At 42.0% G+C, this 16,049-nt stretch overlaps 1 protein-coding gene and 1 pseudogene across 9 annotated transcripts in view; one reads left to right on the plus strand and one right to left on the minus strand.

The window, feature by feature from the left end:
- Window positions 1-16,049, minus strand: part of ANKRD44 (ankyrin repeat domain 44) — a 304,874-nt gene that overhangs the window by 52,801 nt on the left and 236,024 nt on the right. The window lies entirely within an intron of this gene.
- On the plus strand, window positions 10,119-10,516 carry LOC101527175 (large ribosomal subunit protein eL27-like; annotated as a pseudogene).

Genomic DNA, 16,049 nt, shown 5'->3' on the forward strand with positions numbered 1-16,049 from the left:
TCTCAAGAATTTGGAGGGGCAGGCATTGTGGCTCAACAGGTGCCACTTTCTTGGGATGCCCTCACCTGCTACTGCTGGCCTGCAACGGAGGCCTGCCTCTGCTTCTGAACCAGGCTCTTGCCGGTGCACAGTCTGGGAGGCAGCAGATTCTGGCTCAAGCACTGGGGTCACTGCCACCCACAATGGCAGATTAAAATGGAGCTCCTGCTTGCTGGTTTCAGCCTGGTCCAGCTTCAGCCATGGCAGGCATGTGTGGGGGTAAATTAGAAATGGAAGGTTTCCCTTTTCTCTTTTTCACATGCTCTGCTTTTTGAATAAATAATAATCTTAACAAAGAGAGGTATGCCATTTGAGCTGGCAGTTTAATAAGACGTCTTTTTCCTCTCAGAATGCCTGGGTTCAATGCCCGCCTCTCATTCCTGATTCTAGCTTCCAGCAAAGACAGCAGTGATGGCTTAAGGGACTGTGCCCCTGCTGCCCTTGTGGAAGACTTGGTTCAAGTTCTTGGCTTTCAGTTTCACCTTGGCCTGCTCCTGCCCAGCTGGAGTATTCTGCCTCATGAATAAATAAGTGAACATTAAAAAAAAAGGAAGTGTGTAGCTATCTATGGTCTCTAGAAGGAAGACCATCAAGTTTCTCAAAATATGAATCTCCACTTTAACAAAACAACTAGAATTGCTATTTTAAGATGACTAACAAAAGGCAACCCTTTAGCATGCCACATGACGTCTAACAAGCATTTTGGATTTTAAAATCAGCCTTAAGTAGTCTTGGAAAATAATCTTGGTGTTGCCCTGAAGGTCAGCATCTGTTTTGATGAAACTATATCAAAGTGAAGGAGAGACCTTGCAGAGTAAGTCAACTGGCTCAGGTTGTTTGTGTGGGGCCCATGACGATGGAGATGGTAGCGACAGGCAGGCCCCAGCCACTCTCAGCTTCCAGGCTCGTCATGCCAATCTCCCTCCACCCATATTCCTCCATCCGCGGCTCTCATCAGACACCAGACGTCCGGACCAGGCCGATCTCATCCTGTAACCCTCCCCCTTGGACCATAAATTGAAACAAACCTTCTCCCTTCTCAAGAACATCCTCTTAGGAAATTTGGTTGTAGTGTCAAAGAGCTGACTACTACGACTGGACAGGGCTAAGGATCATTACTGAAGCAATGAAATGGCTTGTTCTTTTTCCTAATAACCACTACATAATACTACAGAAATAATTTTGCATACTGAAGGACTAGTACCACCATGTTTCTAAAACTAACAGATGCTGAACCAACTTAATAGGAATTCAGCAAAGGACTGAACCCTAAGAGTGGGATTTAAGGAATTAAGAGATACTTCAGTGCCTCCTGAAAGAAAAGTCTGACTCTCAGATGAGAGGGAAAAACCATAGTATCGATAATCTCTGCTGAAATGTCTTTTCACTCCTCTGAGAATTTGCATCTTAACCTTCACTTTTAGCTAGATGATCAAAGTTCGTTTCTTGCAAATCATGAAAAAATATATTTACATTGCATTTTTCAAAGTATGTCAGTTTTTGTGTACCAAATCCTTAGAAATATCCCATCTTCCATTCATTTGTATGGAAAGGATTTTTCCAAAACATTTACAATATCACAGGATACCATGATGGAAAGTAACAGGAGATTTCTGTACAAGAGCATGGTAGCAAAAACCTCTTATTTTAGCCTCTAGTAACAACCACACTGCCAGATGTTAACAGTGAAGATTTATGCTATTGAGAGAACATTCTGTTTATTTAACTTTCACATTTTCACACCAAATATGCCTCACACTTTCATGTTTTGTCTATTTCTTAGAACAATCAAATGTCCCTCTGAATCTCTACCTTAAGAATTTCACTTAAGCTGTGATTTGTATCAAAGAAACAAAGATTTTTCACAGAGCATTTTTTGAGTTTTAACATTTAATTGCTAATTTACCATGTTTTTATTTTAACATTTTACTCTTTCTTTTAAACCCCTTCAGGGTTCTCTTTCATTAATGCTGGCCAGGACACCCCTTGACCACCAATCACAAAGCATTCTACTTTTCCCTTATTACAAATTCATTGTATTGCTTGCTGCCATTAAAATCCCTTCGCCCCTACAATGCATCAATAACTATGGTAACTGTGGGCCAATTAAATTATATTACAGCTTCTTTCTGTTGGTGAGCTCCCTGGTTATTTTTTGAAAGTTCTCACCTACAGAGACTATAAATAACCCTCAGTAATTCACAGCTGTGATGAGGCTCTGTAAAAACCCAGCTCTCTCAGGGGCTGAGCTGAGCCTCTGGGATAAACATTTCTACATGTGGAATTATTCATAGGCCTCCCTTTCTCATCTTTAAAATGCTGATGACTCACAAACAAGAAGATCCAATCTTTCCAAAACTATAGGTTTCACCAAATCCAACTACAAGGAGTCTCAGCTTGGCTAAATCAGAATATGTGTTCAATCAACTGCTCTCAATGTGCCCTCTGAATTATTTAACAGTGACTTTGCTGAAGAGAGGAATGCATAGCACTGGCTTGGAAACTTAGCTGCATCTCACCAATAAAGACAGTCTATTTTCTTTCACTGTTAATACTGAGATGCTAATACTGTTCAATAGGGCAAAGATTCCCACCAAGGACATTGTCATCCCCAGTGGGCATCTATCACATCTGAAGACATGTCTTAAAACATTCAGTTATGAGGCAGTGAGAAAGAGGAGAGACAGAGATCCCATTGGCTGGGCCATTCCCCAAATGCTGGCAACATCCAGGACTGAGCCACAGATATTTCACCTTCTCCCAATCAAGTGTTAAGCCTGTTCATGATGTCAATAGCACAAAGGTTGAGAAACTGCCTTAAGGAGGTGAAATAAAACTAGATTAAAACAATGATTTCCTTTGAACCTTCAGAAAGCACTACCACCCAGGCAGTATAGAGCTGTGGCTTACATACTTGGAAGATGAGGCAACCTGACAATGGGTGTGTCCCAACCTGAGTGTTCTCATAAAGGAGTTTAGCCAACATGGACACACTGATATGTAGACCAGGTTCCAGAGGAGAATATCATCATCATTTTGATAGCATCCACAGCAGTCAGAAATGCAGCTTTTCACATTTAACTTGAAAATCATTGAGTCGAGGTGAAGAACAAAATAAAGGACAGATAACCAAACCACTCGAATGACTTTAGGTATAGTTCGTTTTTGCTAATTCATTTTAAACCTTTTCTTGCTTTGGGAGACACAGTGTGGTGAGTACCTTCAGTGTTTGACACATACAAGAAAACCTCCAGCCATTACTAGATTGTAATCATCTCACCCATATTACAGATGCAGGCAGCTTGGCAGATGCTCAGAGAAATGAGCTTTCTCCATCCTCAGCATCTAATTACTTATCTGAGAGAAAATTAGGCAATAGTCCAAGTCTACAGAAGACTTGAGTTCTTCTGGGAGTTATTAATTACAAGTAGACTTAAGAAGCATTAATTTGTTTTGGTAATCATGCCATGGCGTACATAGCTCTGCCAAAGAATGTGGGAAGTGGAAACCCGGGAGAAAGTGAGTGGCTGGACTCCGCCAGTAGATGTGGGAATTAAAACCAGATGGCCCCAATTTGTCTCTTTCAGCCAAGTACCAAATAAAATATTCCTTGCAGTGAAGTTTAAATTAAACTGATGCCTGACTAACCCTCTCCCAACTAATAATCTAAACAATTTTTTTCATTTTAAAAATAGTTCCTGTTTCAGTGGCATTTTTCAAAAAGTACTTGAGATTGTTAAAATATACTCTGACATAAAACACACAACAACACACATGAGAAAAATCCTAGAATGTAAACAGCGATTATCTCTGGATGGTGGGGTCATAAAAGATTCATTTCGTTTTCAAATTCATGAAACTTTTACCTTAAACATTCCTCCTAGCAATAATCATACATATTTATGAGCCAACATGATATTTCGATGTACATATACGACATATATTGATCAGAACAGGATAATCAACTATTCACCCTATTTGACACTATAATTGGGGGCATGGAGTTACTCTTTCTTCATATACTTTAACTGAGGATATTATGAACTACAGTCTTCCCTTCACATTGTTAAAACTAGGAACTTGCTACTTCGCTCTGATTTGGTAACCATTATCCAAACTCCCTCTAACCATGTCACCCCTCTAAACCTCCAGTAATCACTATTTTGTATTTAGAGTTTTCTTTAACTTCCACATACAACAGAGAAAATTTATTTTATTTTTATGTGTCTCACGTCTCCAACATTTCTAGAACTAAAGCTGAGTTTTATAATTAGCAAACAAACGGGATGTTACTTACACCTCTTCTGCCTTTCTACTTCATCCTCTACTTACAATCCAGTTCTACCTACACTGCTACCCATTTTTTTAAAAAGATTTTTAAATTTTTATTGAAAAGTTAGACATACAGAGAGGATCAGAGACAGAAAGGAAGATCTTCCATCTGCTGGTTCACTCCCCACATGGCCAAAATGGTCAGAATTTAGCTGAGTTGAAGCCAGGAACCAGGAGCTTCTCCCGGGTCTCCCACACAAGGACAGGGTCCTAAGGCTTTGGGTCATCCTCCATTGCTTTCCCAGGCCACAAGCAGGGAGCTGGATGGGAAGTGGGGCCACTGGGACACAAACCTGTGCCCAGTATTGTATCCTGGCTATGTGGAGGCTACAGAATATTGGACATAGGGTCCTAGACAGCATTAGTTGGGGGCAAACTGGGAAGAGGTTGTTTCTGAATCAAAAGGCCATGCTCCTAAGCTGGTCTTTAGTTGTCCTTCTACTTTTGATCTAAGCCCTGCACATAACACTTTCTGTGAGAGTGTACATGCAAGAGGAGCAGGCATCTGATTTAGTAGCTAGGATGCCTGCCTACCATATCAAAATACATGGATTCACTAACAAACTGCAGCTCCTGGTTCTAGCTCCCTCAGAGACAGCAGTTACAGCTCAAGCAAAACTGGGTCCTTGCTCCTGGCTTTGGCCTGGTCTAGCCCGAAATGTCGCAGGCATTTGCGGAGTGAACCAGTGGATAGGACCACATGTTCTCTCTCCACCTCCTTCTGTTCCCTCCCACATCCCCTACACCCCCGGTTCTCTGGCTAAGTAAACACAGTCATGTTTGGGGTTTTGAATAAGCCAGAGTCCTACTGAAGCTCCTACTTGCAACACAGGAGCCTATTTATTCATTTTATGCATTTCTGCCAGTTTGCAACATCTGCTGAATCCCTCCAGGTGAGGCTGGACCCACTTGATGGTGATATCTGACACATTACATTTTTTTAATGAATATGCAATGAGGGGCCAGTGTTGCAGTGTGGTAATGTAATCAGTTATGTCCGACCCCGGCATCCAGTATGAGCACCAGAGTCCCATCCCTCTGCTTCTGGTCCACCTCTCTGCTGATAGAGCTGGGAAAGCACTGGATGATGGCTCAGGCACACGGGCTCCTCCCTTCCAGGTGGGAGACTGCAATGGAGTTCTACACTCCTGGCTTCTGCCTGGCTCAGCCCTTCCATTTGGGGAGTGGTCCAGTGAATGGAAGATCTCTCTTTCTCTCTACTTTCATTTCAAATAAATAAATCTTTGAAAATGCAAAGTAATTCAGCATGAAATCATCAGATTTGTCATGGTAGTAAACAGCTTTTCTATTCCAAAAATTGTGAATATTTAAGTACTAACCTAGAAAATTTTACTGTGATTATAATTACTGCACATATTAATAATGATCTACTCCTTCACCCTACCGCTGACATCACAAGAGACAAGATAGATCAGTATGGCTCAAAACTACCAGAGGAAGGCATTAGGGTTGAATTGGAAGTTCAGGGACATGATCTCCCTCTACATTTCGAATGAAGTTTTCTGATTTTTTTTCAGCATTGAATGGCTAATGCTTTGTGATCTGCAAATTAAATCCTTTTGAGACAGAGAAAGAATATCAGATGAGAAGAAATAATAGGTAATTTTTAATAAAAGCCAGAAACTTAGATTTGTTGTCAGTTGACATAGTTCTTCAAATCCAAGGACATTAAAAATTCAGTGATATGCAGAAAGGCTTTGATTATCAGAGCTTTTATATAAGTTTGAGAGCTGATCACCTCTTCCAGTTAGTATCTAAGATGAAAGGCAGCAGGCCTTCTTGATTTTGGACTATTTAAAATGTATTTCCTCCCCTGTCCATAATCCACACGTCTGAGAGCTAATTCAGTTGAAGTTCTACACTACAAAATATTCAACTGAATTAAGAGTCAAACACATAGGCATGATAACAAAGAGTCAACCCAGCAAAAATACTGAGGGTCATGAATGTAACACTTGATAACTACTTGCCAAGCAGACACTGTTCACTGCGTACTGCCAAGCAAAATATTAACACCAGTCTCGTGTTTCCAGGGCAATTCCTGAAAGTAATTCTTGTTACCTCTTTTCATCCATGATTATTTTCATATAGATGATGTTCCCAGAATACCCAGAATAATGTTATCATTGTCTTGATTTACTTTCTGCCTCAGCTCAAGGTGGAATTTATTTGCCTGGGGCAAGCCGAGTTTTTATCTGGGGGGAGGAGGTGGTAGAGTAGGTTGAGGAGGACATCGAAGCTGGGGACGTGCGAACGATTTTAAAATGTAGAAAAAGAAAAAAAATGTAGAAAAAGAGCGTCCAGCACAGTAGACTAGGGGCAAAAGTCCTCACCTTGCACACACTGGGATCCCATAGGGGCACCAGTTCTAATCCTGGCAGCCCCGCTTCTCATCCAGCTCCTTACTTGTCACCTGGGAAAGCAGTTCCAGAGGCCCAAAACCTTGGGATCCTGCATCCAGATGGGAGATCCAGAAGAGGCACTGGAATCATGGCTTTGGACCGGCTCAGCTCCAGCCCTTGTGGCCCCTTGGAGAGTGAATCATCGGATGCAAGATCTTCCTCTCTGTCTCTCCTCCTCTGTGTATATCTAACTTTCCAATAAAAATAAAATAAATCTTTAAAAAAAGAGTTCAAAGAATGAATTAAATCTGTTTAAAAATGTAGAAAAAGAGCAAAAAGAAGGGAAACATGTAAATACCAAAGTATTACTTATAAAAATTTACAAAACATGTAGTGGAAAACATACCCTACTTCAGAGCGACATGTCTCTCCTCTCATGTTGATCCACACAAAAGCTGTATGAACCAACACAAATGTTCATTGGCACATATATTCCATGTGTTCATAGTACACATTTCTCACTCTAAACATCAGTTAACATTTTAGAGATTCTAGCTCAGGATAAAAAGCATACAGTTTCAAAGTAAAATTCTGCTGACCTAATTAATACTAATCTTGTTTGGATTCTTACACCTCAGGATCACAAAGACTGTTTCCGGCTATGAGCATTAGAAGAGTTAGCACAGATTCAAGTAAGTGGATAGAAAAGCTATTATTATTGTAAGCAAAATTAAAACAGATGGGAGAGACTAGCACACATGTATTCAGATATATGCCTGCCTCCCATTTAATCTTTTATGAATGGCTGGTCCCATATGGTGACAGAACTCAGGAACACAATTTTAGCTACAGCTTATATTTTCCTTTTACTCCAATGTTTGAGTCAGTTATAACTTTTCTATTTAGGGGGTGACGCAAATATCATCAAGAGGAAAGAAATCATCATGAAAACAAGTGCTAGTCAATTTTATCAACTCAAGCCCAAACATCTCCCTAGATGACATCATTCAATTCCTTTCTGGTTTTGTGCTACTATTCCAAATTCACACAAACAGTGAAACAAACAAGAAATTGAGAAATGCAGCAAATACTTTGTGCTGACAAGTATCAATGATTCATTAGCTACTGAACGCATAGTGTGACTTTGCCACCTTTCCCCAAATTACTACAGCATGTCACCTGCACTTCTTGAACACCATGTTTTCTTTTTTTTTTTTTTTTAAAGATTTATTCATTTTATTACAGCCAGATATATACAGAGGAGAGACAGAGAAGAAGATCTTCCGTCCGATGATTCACTCCCCAAGTGAGCCGCAACGGGCCGATGCGCGCCGATCCGAAGCCGGGAACCTGGAACCTCTTCCGGGTCTCCCACACGGGGGTGCAGTGTCCCAATGCATTGGGCCGTCCTCAACTGCTTTCCCAGGCCACAAGCAGGGAGCTGGATGGGAAGTGGAGCTGCTGGGATTAGAACCGGCGCCCATATGGGATCCCGGGGCTTTCAAGGCGAGGACTTTAGCCGCTAGGCCAAGCCGCCGGGCCCAAACACCATGTTTTCTATTAGATAACAACAACAGAAATGCAGAATTCTAACGGGACTACTACTGCAGTTTTTCACCATCATTAAGTTACACATTGATTTCCATTGCTGGAATTTTAGCCTTCATTTTTGTGTACCTGGTGTACAGCATCACAATAAATAGCAAGAATCAAAACAGTAAAAAATACCTTAAGAGTTACTACTTATGCCTATCATATGCAACTGAGTATGCTGGGCACGATATTCTTTTTCACTGTTTCATTGAGATATAATCAATAAATAGTGCATACATTTAGGGTATATAATATAATGTTTAATGTACATGGGGACTACATCAACTTTATGAGAAACGGAATTAAAAGGTAAACTTGTTTTGGTACATTTTTTATTAAAGATTTATTATTTATTTATTTGTATTGCAAAATCAGATATACAGAGAGGAGGAGAGACAGAGAGGAAGATCTTCCATCCGATGATTCATTCCCCAAGTGACTGCAATGGCCAGAGTTGTGTTGATCCTAAGTCAGGAGCCAGGAGCCTCTTCTGAGTCTTCTGCGCAGGTGCAGGAGCCCAAGGTTTTGGGCCATCCTTGACTGCTTTCCCAGGTGACAAGTAAGGAGCTAGATGGGAAGCAGGGCTGCCCGGATTAGAACTGGAGCCCATATGGGATCCCAGCATGTTCAAGGTGAGGACTTTTAGCTGTTAGGCCACCACGCCAGGCACTTGGTACAATTTTTAAGTGATACATGTGAAAGGGCTTCAAGAAATTCATGGTGGGACCCTTCACAATGACTCAATGGCTAAATCCTCGCCTTGCATAATCCAGGATCTCATATTGGCACTGGTTTGTGTTCAATTACTCCATCTCCCATCCAGCTCCCTGCCTGTGGTCTGGAAAAGCAGTCGAGGACGGCCCAAAGCCCTATGACCCTGCATCCGCATGCAAGACCCAGAAGACGGTCCTAGCTTTTAGCTTTCGCCTGGGTCAGCTCCAGTCACTGTGGCCATTTGGAGAGTGAACCAACAAAAGAGGAATCTTTTTGTTTTTCCTTCTCTGTAGATCTGCCTTTCCAATAGAAATAAATCTTAAAAAATATAGTTCATGGAGTGGCTAGAATTGTGGCATGAGGTCTCTGCCTCTGCCTGTGATGTCAGTATTCCATATGCATGCTGGTTTAAGTCCTGGGGCTGCTCCAGTTCTGATTGAGCTCCCTGCTAACATGCTTGGATAAGCAAAAGATGGCCCAAGTGCTTGGGCCTTTGCTACACCTCCTTGGGCCACCCAGAAGAAACTCCTGGCTACTGGCTTTGACCTGGTGCGACCTCTTATTACAACATTCAGGAGTAAACCAATAGATGGAAGATCCCTCCATATAACCCTCTCTAACTCTGCCTTTCCAATAAGTAAAATAAATCTTTTTAAGTATATGAAATGTGTATTATTAAAAACTGTGCATGAATTTCAAAAAATGTTGCACCAAAATAAATTCACCTTTGAATTATATTTTACAAGAACTCCTTGAGGTATCAATGTATGTATGTACTCTAAAACTATTACTATAATCAAAATAATTAACAGCTACCACCTCACAAAGTTACCTCTGTGTGTGTGTTTAAAATCTACTCTTTCTGCAAATTTCAAGTATAAGTGTAGCAATACTGACTATAGTCTGCAGGAGGCACCTTAGACCTTCAGAAATTTATTCTATATAATTGAAACTGTGCACTTAGACCCTCAGTCTCTGTTGATCATCATTCTATAGTATGCTTTTCTGACTTTAAATTTCAAAAATCCCATGTTCTTTTTGGCTGAAGGCCCATGTTCTTTTGTGGCTGTCGTCGAAATGGGCAAGTTCATTAAACCTGGGAAAGTTGTGCTGATCCTGGCATAATGTTCTTCAGTATGAAGAACATTGATGAGGGCACCTCGGACCTCCCCTACAGCTTCGCTCTGGTGGCCAGCATTGGCCACTGACCCTGCAAAGCTGGCCAGTGACAGCTGCCATGGGCAAGAAGATTGCCAAGCAGTCCAAGAATAAATCATTTGTGAAGGTTTATCACAACCACCACTTTATGCCCACCAGGAATCCTGTGGATATTCCCTTTGATAAAACTGTGGTCAACAAGATGTCTTCAGGGACCCTGTTCTGAAATGCAAGGCCCAGTGAGAGGCCAAGATCAAGTTAAGGCGAGGTACAAGAATGGCAAGAACAAGTGGTTTTTCCAGAAGCTGCGATTTTAGACATTTTTTGTTCTTTAAAAAACAAAACCGGGCCCGGCAGCATGGCCTAGCAGCTAAAGTCCTTGCCTTGAACGCACCGGGATCCCAAAAGGGCGCTGGTTCTAATCCTGGCAGTTTCACTTCCCATCCAGCTCCCTGCTTGTGGCCTGGGAAAGCAGTTGAGGACAGCCCAAAGCCTTGGGACCCTGCACCCGTGTGGGAGACACAGAAGAAGTTCCTGGCTCCTGGCTTCGGATTGGTGCAGCTCTGGCTATTGCGGTCACTTGGGGAGTGAATCATCGGAAGGGAGATCTTCCTCTCTGTGTCTCCTCCTCTCTGTATATCTGACTTTGTAATAAAAATCTATAAATCTTTTAAAAAAAGAAAAAGAAAAGAAAACAAACAAACCTTATGTGATATTTATCTTTCTCCCGTCCAAGTACAAACCAGGCCTGACCCTGCTTAGCTTTGGAGATTGGACGAGACTGGGTGTGTTCAGGGTGGTATGTCCATAGCCGTATTTATCTTTCTGTGCCTGGATGTTTTCACTAAGCAAAATGCCTTCCAAATTCACCCATGTTTTCATAAATGGCAGGACTTCCTTCTTCCTAAAATCTGAATAATATTCCCCTGAATATATGAATGGACTACTGGGCCATTTGGCACTTCTATAGTTAACTTTCTGAAAACGTATTCACATACTTCCATTTAATGGTCAGAACAATATAATCTCTACCTGACAGATGAAGCAAGATATGGCAGCTCATGGAAGGGGAGGAAAATGCTTAGAGCCTTACAGCTAGGTGGTGGCAGAGTTGGCTTTTCAACCTAGGCATGAGTAATGCAAAAGTCCTTGAAATTCCAACCATACCGGCCAGGCCCTTCTCTTACCCAGTTCCCTGAGCTCAGGCTTGAGTTGTTTGTGAGGAGGTCTAAGAAAAAAGTCAGTGGCGTGTAAGTGTTTGAGTGCAGACATCAAGCACAGGGCACAGGCATTAGCAGCTTCTGTCATGGGCAGGCACTCTTAGAAGCAGTGTCGTCACTGGCATCTGTAACAGCCTTTTGGGAATAAAGGTAGACACCATAGAAAGCAAGAACAGCCAGGGAAGACAAATGTGGCTGCCTTTTTTGCCAAGAGGAACACATGCAACTCATGGAAAAATGGCCAAAAGCTCTTAGCAGAGACACTGCTCCTACAGCACAGGAGGGGACAGAGCCAGATAAATATTTGGGGGCTTGTCCCAATCCTGTTATCTCCCTATGGACACCATGGAGATGTGGTTACTTTATCTAAGTAATATTCATGCTTAATCCATGTTTTGACCATGACCCCTACCGCATTCCATTCTGCTCTACCCTATTAATTTCCAGAAAGCAGGCATTCTAAAATCTCAACTTAGAAGTTTTACCAATTGTGTACCAAGTCCATTTCCAGGGAGCTGGGAAAAATGATACCAGTGAGAGGGGCATCTCTAACCCTTTGTAGAGGACAAGACTCCTAGGTAAGTCACTGAAGGGATTCAGATGAGGAAGGCATAAGAATGGATATATAAACTCACCCAAATCTGAACTCACTGACTTTTAAACAATTTCTTTAGTTTACTTTTATACCCAGGAAGAAAACTTCTGATCTTGAGTCAATTTGTAAAACTGAACCTCCTACCTGAAGGAGAATGTAACTATAGCAACGACATTTATTCACTAGCAGTTGATTTTTTTTCCAGTGGAAATTCATAAAGGGTGTTCTTGCTTATCAGGTTCCTATGACTGATAATGAGGACTAACAACGTTTATGAACTTGTCAGAGCTGAAATGTTCACTCTGACCTTCAATCTTAATAACTGTAAGCAGCTAGTGGAGCCTGAAAAAAAAAATCCGCCAATAGGAAATACTGACTAATCAAATGTCATCCTGACTGTACTATTCTCCTCATTAACAAATATATCTTGTGAACAAATGACACCAAAAACATGCTGCTTGTCACAATAATTAATCATTTGGTTATTTCCTACTATGTTTTGTCCCCATCCATGTAAGGAATTTGAGACCAAAAAAAAAAAAAAAAAAACAATATAAACTAAAAACACTGTCATGAAACTTAAATAGTAATTGTATAACATAAATCATGACGTGGTGACCCCTGAAATATACTAAGTTGCATTTCCAGCAACCAAGTGAGTTTTATGTTTCCTATTGATGAAAACACTTCTTCAAGTACTGACTGGCCCACAGACTGTAAGTGTGGTGAGGTTACCACATAGGCTCTGAGAATCTACTAAGCTAAGAAAACCCAGCTTCATTGCTGTTGAAGGATCGGATTTCTTGAAATATTCCTCTACTCTCCTTTGGAATCTCAAAAAGACTTTGTTCTCTGAGAGCATCGTAACCCTGGGACCCGGAAGCAAAGGTGTGCATGGGAGCTCTTTCTCTGGCTTAAAAAGAAAAAAAATGCCCAGGCCTTTACATTCTTCCATAAGGGAAAGAGGATCAAGCCAACAAATGATGATCAGAGGGGCTTGGTCTAGACTTTACAAGTGAGGCGGCTTCAGCAGCTGCCATAAAGCATCCTTGAAGAATCAACTTGGTGGGAAGTCACTATCCCTCTTCCGGCTGGAGGGGGTCATCCCTGCAGCTGCCACCAAAAGAAAAGTGATGCCAAGTCGAAAGCAGCTGTGACAAAGATGTTGAATGGAGAGTCCAGGAAGAAGGCTGAATCTGAGTGAAGGGTGCTTTCATAACAACACATGTGGAGGTTCAGGGGTCAGCACTGCAGATTCTAAAAAGTGGGGTGTGCTTCAGCATGGCAGTTGGCATGGCTTCACCCCTCACTGGGTGAGTCAATGCTGGCAGCTCATCCACACAAGGCTAGGAGAAGAGATGTTGTCTGAGGCCCTCCTGCTTCCCTTGGTAAGGACTAAAGACTACCTATCTCCATGAACCTTGGTTGGCTCTCATTGTCTTGGTTGATAGGGAATTCAGATACTCTGAGGCAGCTCTGTCTTTCAAGTATCTGCACTCGGCCCGTCTTCTTACAGCACAATGCAATGGTTAAAAGCATAGAATTGAGAGTTCAAGTGTGATGTGGCTCAACATCATACCAGCTGTGTGATCCAGGAAATGTTCATCAATTTCTTTGTGTGTATCAGAATATCCATCTGTGGCACAGATAACAATTGCTGTTACTTCATATGATAAGAACTAAATGAGAAGATGGTCCAGTCCAACATAACAGCTGATAAATGTTCTTTATTATGGCTCCGCTAGAAATAAGAAGCACATTACCCCCCTGGGTCGGTGGAAGTGGGGGCGGGGAGAGGCAGAGAATGCTTTGAAAGAGAATTCAGATGTTTTCTTTGAGGGATTGTTCTTCTCAAGGACCAAGGGTCTGATGACCTTATTTTATTGGTTGGAGCTGCGTGAATTTGGGTGCAATCAAGCTCAGAACCTGCTCTGGGCCACCAAATTCTCTGGATTCCAGTGTCTGTGAGGCAATATGAAACATGAACCTGGATCTTGGTAGAGTCTGAGTTTAGAGATACAGATTCAGAAGATTCTTCCCAGAACAAAGTGCTAAAAATTCGACATTTTGAGTGGCTGGTATTGTGGTGGAGCGAATAAAAGCTGCTGCTCGCAACACTGGCATCCCATCGCCAGTTCATATTGCAATTACTCTCCTTGCTCTACTTCTCATCCAACTCCCTGCTAATGACCTGGGAAAGGCAACTGAAGATAGCCCAAATGTCTGGTCCCCACTACCAAATGAGGGACCTGGAAGAAGTGCCAGGCACCTGGCTTTAATCTGGCCCAGTCCTGGCTGTTGGAGCCATCTGAGGAGTGAGCCAGTGAATGGGAAGATCTCTCTCTCTCTCTTTCTCTCTCTCTCTCTCATTCTTGCTCTGTCTGTCTCTCCCTCTCTTTCTGGGGGTGGGGGTAAGCTACACGCTGAAGGGGACAGCAGGTGGTCTACCTAAGAACTAAGGTCACTAAGAGTAACAGTGGTAACAATAATTTTTTAAAGATTTCTTTATTTTTATTGGAAAGGCAGATATACAGAGGAGAGACAGAGTGGAAGATCTTCCGTCCGATGATTCACTCCCCAAGTGGCTGCAAGGCTGGAACTGAGCCAATCCAAAGCCAGGAATTTCTTCTGGGTCCCCCACGTGGGTATAGGGTCCCAAGACTTTTGGCCATCCTCGATTGCTTTCCCAGGCCACAAGCAGGGAATTAGATGGGAAGCAGGGGCACCAGGGATTAGAATTGATGACCATATGGGATCCCGGCACGTGTAAGGCAAGGATTTTAACCACTATGCTCTTGCACTGGGCCCAACAGATGACTCTTAAGCAACACACGGGGATAACTGAATTAGGGGCTTGTTCAAAGACGTCTAATCCCAGGCTGGCTCTTAGTTATTCTGACACCTTTTCTCAGCTTCTTTCCATTATTTGTGTGCTTAAGGAAATTTATTTTAATGTCAAAAGTACACAGAAGAAGCTGAATTTCCTGCAGGAAAACATGTTAAATAACTATATAGTTACATCTTAAATCATTCCATTCAGTGCTCAATAGAGTGCCCACTGACTACCAGACTCTGCTTAAGATGTCAGGGATGCAAACATGTTGATGCTTACTGTGTGTTCTAGATACTATGCAAGGTGTTTTAATACACTGACTCTATACAACAATTCTATGATGTAGGTATTATCATTATACACATCTTACAGTTGATGAAACTAGGGAACAAAGAAATCAAGCAAGGTCACAATGCAAGCAAAAGGCAAAATCCGCGGGACTGGCTTTGTGGTACAATGGTTAAAGCCATTAACTCTTCAACTGGCATCCCAAATGAGCACTGGCTTGAGTCCTGGCTGCTCCACTCCCAGTCCAGCTACTTGCTGGGAAAAGCAGCAGAAGATGGGTCAAGTATTTGGACCCTTACACAAATGTGGGAGACCTGGATGACAGCCCCCTGGCTCTTGACTTTGATTTGGTCCAATTCTGGCCATTGCAACTATATGGGGAGTGCACCAGCAGATGGATGATCGATCAATCTCTTTCTTTCTTTCTTTCTCTGATTTTTCAAATAAATAAGTAAATCTTAAAATAAGAAAAGGCAGAGTCGAATATGATCTAGATCTGGGTCTTGCACCTGCACTGCTGCCAAGCCGTCTTTCTGCAGAGCTGAGAAGGAGTTATCTCCTCTAGCTTCATGCAGTCTAATGCTGGGGTGACACATCTGGAGCTAACAGTCCTGTTTGCCAGGTAGATTCCCTTGACCAATCTTCACCATCGTGATCTAGCTGCCAATCAATGGCATTTACTAAGGTATCCATTTTTTTCTAAACAGATTCAGTCTTCATTAGATATATTTATTTTGAAAATACGCCTAATATGGAGAGTCCAGGCTCTTATGCAATTACAGTCATAACCCAAGAGATACTGGGTGCCTTTCACCCAGCGTTCTATGCCCCTGACATCTTAGCAAACAACAGTACAGAATCATAGGGTGAGTAACACAGACACAAGGCACCAATGTCTTGAAAAAGTCAAATTA

Source organism: Ochotona princeps, chromosome 5 (genome assembly GCF_030435755.1).
Source record: "Ochotona princeps isolate mOchPri1 chromosome 5, mOchPri1.hap1, whole genome shotgun sequence".
Classification (NCBI taxonomy): Eukaryota; Metazoa; Chordata; class Mammalia; order Lagomorpha; family Ochotonidae; genus Ochotona; species Ochotona princeps.